The 9,115-nt window shown below is 38.5% G+C and overlaps 1 pseudogene; it reads right to left on the reverse strand.

The window, feature by feature from the left end:
• Positions 1-8,753: 8,753 nt before the first annotated feature.
• Positions 8,754-8,871, reverse strand: LOC126237970 (5S ribosomal RNA; annotated as a pseudogene).
• Between the last annotated feature and the right edge of the window lie 244 nt (positions 8,872-9,115).

The raw sequence follows: 9,115 nt of genomic DNA on the forward strand, positions 1-9,115 counted from the left end.
CCCGAAAGTCTTCTTGAATATGGAGAGTGACTAATGTCAAAACGATGCACCTTAAAACGAGAAAACCATTTTCGTGTCGTGCCCTGTCCAACGGCGTCATCCCTGCACACAGCACAAATGTTTCTGGCTGCCTCCGCTGCTGTCACCCATCCACTGAACGGAAACAGAAGGTTTTCAGTATATCCATTGTGGATGACGAACTGCGACTCTGATTTAAACTGGTGTTTATTTGGTAATAAATATTATGCAACCCGTCGCTTTTTTACGATTTATTCAACCATATTTATTACCAAGTAAACAACAGTTCAAACAGAAGAACATGTCGCAAATGCTCCGATTTCTCCATTTGGCACTCATCTTCTGGCGTCAACAGCTCCACTCACTACTTCGAAATGACAATACATAAAATCAGACAGCAGAAGGGAAATTCAAATAAAAAATGACAGTTGATAAATAAACCTATAGCAACCGGAAAAACAACATACAAAATAAAACTGCTACGAATTCATGCATAAACATAATACCGTTTGTACACACGACACATTTTTTAGACAGTATGCACATATACCGCAGAATATAACTGCAAAATTATATCATTGTACGACACACAGTTCAAGAGATATGACGTTATAAACAATGAGATGCGTGAAAAACAGCCACATCGTGCACGACGTTTAAATTTATTAGTTCCTAGCTACGTACTCTATTCGATATAAATTTCACAGGCAGTATCCACGTATGCCTCTGGAAGCCATTAGAAAGGCAAACTGCAAATGTCTCAAGATACCGTGGTGGTCTTGGATAGTAGTGCACGAAACTGAAGTCTCATGGTACATTATTGTTAATCTCGCACACTTGCACAACAATGCAATCACAGCAACGAGCAGCACGCGGGCTTCATTACAGCGTTAAACTTTTTTCCGACGAAGATAAGTAACAGTTTCTTCACATATTTCTGTGAACTTGTAAGCATTTACTTCACAATTATCGGTCAATAATACACTAATGTAAGCAAATTTTACAACCTTTTTTTTTTGCTTAAATTTTTTTTCTTCATACAAGGTTATTTCTAAGATTCATTATGAACACTTGAAGAAGATCTAAGATAAATCCAAAAATAGGTAAAAATGGGACTAAGCAAAAATGCACTGTTTCAAAACAGCTGGACAGAATAATATTTTTTTGTGCAACTTCTGAGTAATATCGTTTGCCTTATTTGGAAAAGTGTAGTAGCTATCTCAAAGGAATTCAGCATAAAGAAACACTAAGAAAGTCTCCCTTCTGGATTATATGAATTAGTAGACCTTTATAAACAAAAAATTTTGTTCTTATTTATTTATTTATTATCATCCCAATGATCACATTTGTGATATAGGATTTGTCAGGGTACATTTAACAACTATATAATATCTTTACAAAATTTGTATCTGTGCTGAATTCATATTAATCTATCTTATGTTTAATACAATATACAACTAATAAGTGTTTTTATAACATAATTTATTATGCACTGATGTAATTTCATTTGTCACATATATTTTATACAGTTGCGCAGAGATATTCACTTATGCTGTAATAGCATTTGTCAAGCATGTGATTCTTTAGAACAGTTTTAAATTTATCCTCATTTTCCAGCTCTTTGATGTGTTTTGGTAGTGCATTAAAAAGTTTGATGCCTTGATTACATACATGTTTCCAGCTTCGGGTCCTTGTTACAGTTTGTATGTGGAGATCTTTACATTGCCGTGTATCTTGAAACGAGATTTGGCTTGCTGGCAAGCGAGGTCCACAAAGCCTGCCAAAGTTTCCTAAACTGCCACAGGAATTAGTTTTGAAATATCTCATCTCATTGTAAAAAGTTGCTGGCTATTTATAGATTGTCCCGAGACAGCTAAACGATTTATCTGAAATCAGCGTGACATATTGAGAAAAAGCAATTAAACTGTATGACTGTACAAAGGAGAATTATTGCAATGCTGGCAACAACTTAAATAAATTTACTTGCTGGTACTTTCCTTTGTCAACTGACGTCACCTCCAAACCCCAGGTGTCAGTATTTGCACAAGGGCTAACACACGAGTTTGAAGTATGATATGTAATAAGTTGATTGAAATGAATTCATCATCAGAACAAACTAGCGGTAGTGCTGAGCTCACTGGAATCGGAAAAAATACCAACATTGATTTAGATCTGACGAAGTATGTATACAGGGTGGTTCATTGATCGTTACCGGGCCAAATATCTCACGAAATAAGCATCAAACGAAAAAACTACAAAGAACGAAACTCGTCTAGCTTGAAGGAGGAAACCAGATGGCGCTATGGTTGGCCTGCTAGATGGCGCTGCCATAGTTCAAACGGATATCAACTGCGTTTTTTTTTTAATAGGAACCCCTATTTTTTATTACAAATTCGTTTAGTACGTAAAGAAATATGAATGTTTCAGTTGGACCACTTTTTTCGCTTTGTGATAGATGGCGCTGTAATAGTCACAAACATGTAAGTACGTGGTATCACGTAACATTCCGCCAGTGCGGACGGTATTTGCTTCGTGATACATTACCCGTGTTAAAATGGACCGTTTACCAATTGCCGGAAAGGTCGATATCGTGTTGATGTATGGCTATTGTGATCAAAATGCCCAACGGACGTGTGCTATGTATGCTGCTCGGTATCCTGGACGACATCATCCAAGTGTCCGGACCGTTCACCGGATAGTTACGTTATTTAAGGAAACAGGAAGTGTTCAGCCAGACGTGAAACGTCAACCACGACCTTCAACAAATGATGATGGCCAAATAGGTGTTTTAGCTGCTGTCGCGGCTAATCCGCACATCAGTAGCAGACAAACTGCGCGAGAATCGGGAATCTCAAAAACGTCGGTGTTGAGAATGCTACATCAACATCGATTGCACCCGTACCATATTTCTGTGCACCAGGAATTGCATAGAGACGACTTTGAAAGTCGTGTACAGTTCTGCCACTAGACACAAGAGAAATTACGTGACGATGACAGATTTTTCGCAGGCGTTCTATTTAGCGACGAACCGTCATTCACCAACCTCGGTAACGTAAAACGGCATAATACGCACTATTGGACAACGGAAAATCCACGACAGCCGCGGCAAGTGGAACATCAGGTACCTTGGCGGGTTAATGTATGGTGCGGCATTATGGAAGGAAGAATAATGGGCTCCCATTGTATCGATGGCAATCTAAATGGTGCAATGTATGCAAATTTCCTACGTAATGTTCTACCGATGTTACTACAGATGTTTCACTGCATGACAGAATGGCGATGTACTTCCAACATGATGGATGTCCGGCACATATCTCGCGTGCGGTTGAAACGGTATTGAATAGCATATTTCATGACAGGTGGATTGGTCGTCGAAGCACCGTACCATGGCCCTCACTTTCACCGTATCTGACGTCCCCAGATTTCTTTCTGTGAGGAAAGTTGAAGGATATTTGCTATCGTGAACCACCGATAACGCCTGACAACATGCGTCAGCGCATTGTCAATGCATGTGCGCACCATTACGGAAGGCGAACTACTCGCTGTTGAGAGGAATGTCGTTACACGTATTGCCAAATGCATTGAGATTAACGGGCATCATTTTGAGCATTTATTGCATTAATGTGGTATTTACAGGTAATCACGCTGTAACAGCATGCGTTCTCAGAAATGATAAATTCACAAAGGTAGACGTATCACATTGGAACAACCGAAATAAAATGTTCAGACGTACCTACGTTCTGTATTTTCATTTAAAAAACCTACCTGTTACCAACTGTTCATCTAAATTGTGAGCCATATGTTAGTGACTATTACAGCGCCATCTATCACAAAGCGAAAAAAGTGGTCAAACTAAATCATTCATATTTCTTTACGTACTACACGAATATGTAATAAAAATGGGGGTTCCTATTAAAAAAAACGCAGTTGATACCCGTTTGACATATGGCAGCGCCATCTAGCGGGCCAACCATAGTGCCATCTGGTTTCCCCCTTCAAGCTAGACAAGTTTCGTCCTTTGTAGTTTTTTCGTTTGACCCTTATATTTGGCCCTGTCACGATCAATGGACCACCCTGTATATTACGACTGATGGAGTACTTTCCAAGTTAGGAATTATTCCTAGATTATTTACTTATTTATTTATTCTTCACAATTACAGCCTATTATCTGAAAAGTTAAAAATGGGCCATGTACATCACATTTTCTTGGATAATAATAAACTTATATATTAATAATTTATGTCTGAAACTTAATTTTTTTAATAATTCTGCTACTACAACACCACAATAAAACCCGTCTACTTTTATGTCTGAAACTTAATTTTTTTAATAATTCTGCTACTACAACACCACAATAAAACCCGTCTACTAATACTACTGTTAGCACTATAAAATCTGTTCTGGCTTCTTTTCATTTATTTTGGCGCTGCCCTCTTACTACCCCAGACCATAGCCATTGCTGGATTCACTGGGCGCTGGGCAGCAAATCAGCAGCTTTCCACTTAATAAGCAGTTCAACTACTCACTGTTACGTCGTAGAGTCCACATTTCTATGATCGCTTGCACCAACTCAATGTAAATTCTTGAGGAACCACTTCATTCAATGAAATCACAATGAAATCCAGACCTTTAGCTGCTGACAGGCATTGATAAATATCAATCCTTCGAGAGCTGCAAGATCACCAATGGTATTTGTTCTTTCGGACAGGCCCGAAAGAACAGATACCATCTTCATACTTCATTCAATGGTCACTGACTGCATCTGCAAAGTATCTTGTCTTACTGGGATGGCAGCATGCTGACGTGTGATTGAATGCCTCATAAATCTTCCTTGGCCTTCCTGGGTGGTGTGGGTGCAGAACCATCCAAGATTTGCCAGGCTGACTTGCTTCTCAGTGCTACTTTGGGTTTCCAAAATCCTTAATGTTTGATAGCCATTATCTGCCAAAACTGCATACACCACTTGTATGTTCCGACACACCCACACTTCTGCGGCTGTAGCTACCATTGATCTGTCTTTCGATTTTGTACAGATATGTAGCATATATGCCATGATGAGTCAGGTAATGTATCAGTCCAACTCGAAGGGTTAGGAAATCTCATTTTCAGTCTCTTGTTGACTTCACACAGAAATTCATATGTTCTCGTGCCTGTGCCTGCGCCTTATACCACAGCTGTAATATGCGATCTTTTGTTAACTTTTTGTATTGGCCTCAGTTCCAAGCATCCTTCACACTTCCATTTCACTGCGTTTCTTTAACCAGTAAAGAGTTCCCCTTTTCCTAATTTCCAAGTTGAATGCGCATAGCCCTAGAATTACTAACTAAGCATCAGTCAGGGTAGTGGAGTAGGTGTCCATTAATCCCTGTAGCACTCTTCGCTGAACTCTTCTCATTAATGAAGCTTGCTTTGTTAGATAAATCTATGAGTGCAAATGTTCGCACCATATCCTACTTCTGATGCTAATGTAGATTGATGGTATTCTGTGATTATTTTCAAGGAAAGCTGAAATTGCCTATTTTCAATGGTAATAATTTTATTCATCATCTGTGTACCTTTTCTGCCTTCTTCCTCTCTATGATATGCAAAGTCACCATAAGATGTTCGTCCAGAAACATCCATAGATATCTTGTTACTGCATTTCTAATTGTTTCATTATGTAATTTTATTTTAGTGTTTTTTGTTAGTTTCCTTTTTAAAAAAGAATTACATATTTTTGCAAGGTGCTAGTGACAGTTTAACACTTCAGCATCATCTCTCAAGTTCACGGAGCACTGCTGTCCTCTATACTCTTCTGGAGTCACCACTTACTATGAACAGCTTATCATCTGCAAATGCTGTCAGTTCACATATATTACCACTGTTGTGTAATTTCTGGTTTGGTACCATTAGTGAAATAGCATTTAGGAAAGCACACTGATGATTTGATGTAACTGTACTGTATACATTTATCAGGAGGATTTGAGATTGAGGAAATGAGGTTCTGAACATCTCATGAAAGTTGTAATTTCAAGGTAATTCATAAGCTCTCAGTATCTCAATGACTGACCGTTCAAAACGTTTCTTGGAGGCATTGGCAGTGAATACAGTGATTTTTACAAAGGAACAACATGGCACAGTAGTGGTAAAGCGTTGGAGTATTTCTAAATTTAGTTGATGAAACTGAAGTTTTCCTGATTGAGAAGAACAGAAATTTATTGAATTATTCATCCAGATTGGTTAGGTGACTTCATACTAATTCTGACTGATGTTGCTAATAACTTAAATACGCAACTTCAAGGAAAAGATAAATGGATTTCTCAACTTTATGGCCATATTTTTTTTCTTCAGTTAAGTTCTGTTTCAAACACAACTGAAGTTGATTAATTTCTGAACATCAATTCTTCTAATTACAAGGAAGTGTCTGAAAACACATGCTGCATGATGAAGTAAGTGGTAATTTGATATCAGCCCTGAAGGCTTGTTTCACTGATTTCACAAAGTAAAATATTTAGGTGTGGTTAGTTAGCCATCTTGTCTGAAAATGCACCTGGATTGATGCAGCTAGAACTCATTGACTGGGAATTAAATCTGATGAAGCAAATCTATCGAACTTTTATCATTGTTTAGGTGGAAACAATTATAAGTCGTTTCTATTTCCCCACTCATATTTCTGTCTTTTACAACCACCAATGGTTCTCATCGCTCCTGAGACAATCTTAAGAGACATTAAAGAGCTTTGTGTCTGATGAAGCTATCTTCAAGACCAGAACACATGGTGAAGAACTGTGCTTGAGAAGAGGTGACAGTGTTTACAGAGAATATATCAGATTTGGAGAAATAATCTAAAACCAAATTTGAAACAAAGACTTCTTGCAAAATTATCATTGCTGCTGTAACATGAGGCGAACCTTCCCCAGTTACTCATGAAACTATGGTGGAAAATCATTCAAAATACAGTTTCTGGAGGATGTGGTTTGGGAGATAGAGAGTTGAGGAAATGGGCCCCTGACCCAAAAGTTATAGCCTGTGAGTTACATCCAGAGGAAGATGAAAATATTCTGGCAAGTACATAAACTGCAACTTCACCTATTGATTCATCTTCTCAACCCTGCCAGGAGAGGGAAGAGGGGACAAAATGACACATATTAAGTGGATACAAGAACTGAGTAAGGAAGTAATGTAAATATTCTATGATGTCAGTGAGATCAAGAAAATCCAGTTCCAGATTACAGGCAGACATCTTCATTCCCTACCTAACAAGTTCACCTCATTTTCAACAACCTTCTATGGTATGAAGGCTCAAATGCTTCAATTCTCTCCTTTTGAAGTTATTGACAGTCCATGGTTCACTACCATACCATGACATGTTCCAAATATGCATTCTCAGAAACTACTTCCCCATATTGACATTAATATTTGACAGTAGCAGACTCCTCTTGGGGAGGAATGCTCTCTTTGCCTTTATTGAGCTGCTTTTTATGTTCTTGCTTCATCTGCTAATGTGTTATTTTCCTTTCAAGGTAGCAAAATAACTTCCTCTTCAGTATTTTCATCTTCTTCATTTTACTTTTAGTTTGTATTCTGTACTTGTTCGACTACTCTTTCCATTCAACACATTATGTAATATTTCTTCACTTACACTGAGTATAGCAATTTAATTGCAACAGATCTTATCATTTATATCCTTTCCCCACCCTGAACCATTCTTTTATTTCCACCATTGCTTTTTAGATTCAATACTAGTTTGAAAGACTTGCATCCTTTTTAAACCAAGCACTTCACTCTTGGCCTTCTATTCTTATTGCTCCTTCTTGGTTCTTGTACACATCATACATTACCAGTCTTTCACTGTAGCTCACTCCTTCATTTTTCTCAGAATTTTGAACATCTTTCACTATTTTGTCTGCCTCAATTGACACTAGTCTTCCAAAGCTAAGTTAAACCCTGATTCTAATATTTGATCCCCAATGTTTTCCATATTGATTCCCATTTCTTCTTCTATCATGTCATCAACAAAGTCCTCTCTGTAGAGGCTTTCAGTGTACTCCTTCGATCTATTCACTTTCTCCTCTGCGTCTGACAGTGGACTTCCTCCTGCACTCTTAATGTTGGGCCCTCACTTTTAATCAATTAAATTAAAATCAAGGAATAGTCTATGAGAGCAAAATAGTAAAATAATGACTTAATACTGAAGATGAGCTAGACAAACCTTTGAAGAAAAAAGTGCAAGACTAAAGCAAACAATGAGCTACCTAAGTGGAAAATACAAAATTCTATGTTTCAACATACGAGCAAAAGTATATCCAGGACATGAGCTGGTGGAGATAGCAACTCATGGTTGTTTTGAGAAGTATTGAGAAATGGCTCTATGTACACATGTACACATACTACTAGTCAGATATGGTTTGCAAAGATTTTTCTAGTTGGAAGGATCTGTTCCTCACTGGGCACATTCTTCAGAAAAGGATAAAATGAGAAAACTTAAAAATGAATATGAGAATTATGAAATAGCTCTGTCAAATACTGCCACATTTATAAATTACTGGAATAAAATATCATCTCATCATAAATATTGTAAGCACTCTATCTACAGGCCACAAGTGTCATCCTCATGTGAGGATATGGATAGAAGGGGCGTGTGGTCAACACACCACTCTCCCGGTCGTTATGATGATTTTCTGTGACCGGAGCTGCTACTGTTTGGTCGAGTAGCTCCTCACTTGGCATCGCAAGGCTGAGTGCACCCCGAAAAATGGCAACAGCTCATGGCAGCCCGGGGGGTCACCCATCCAAGTGCCAGCCACAACTGACAGCGCTTAACTTCGGTGATCTGACGGGAACCGGTGTATCCACTGCGGGAAGGCCATTGCATAAATATTGTAAGAGAGATATAATATACTGGACCGAGACTCAAACTCAGGACCTTTGCCTTTCGTGGGCAACTGCTCTGTCAACTGAGCTACCCAAGCATGACTCACAACCCTCCCTCACAGCTTTACTTCCGCCAGTACCTCATTTCCTACCTTCCAAACTTCACAGAAGCTCTCCTGCAAAACTTGCAGAACTAGCACTCCTGGAAAAGAGGATATTGTGGAAACATGGCTTTGCCACAGCC

The sequence above is a fragment of the Schistocerca nitens genome, chromosome 2 (genome assembly GCF_023898315.1).
Source record: "Schistocerca nitens isolate TAMUIC-IGC-003100 chromosome 2, iqSchNite1.1, whole genome shotgun sequence".
NCBI classification, from domain to species: domain Eukaryota; kingdom Metazoa; phylum Arthropoda; class Insecta; order Orthoptera; family Acrididae; genus Schistocerca; species Schistocerca nitens.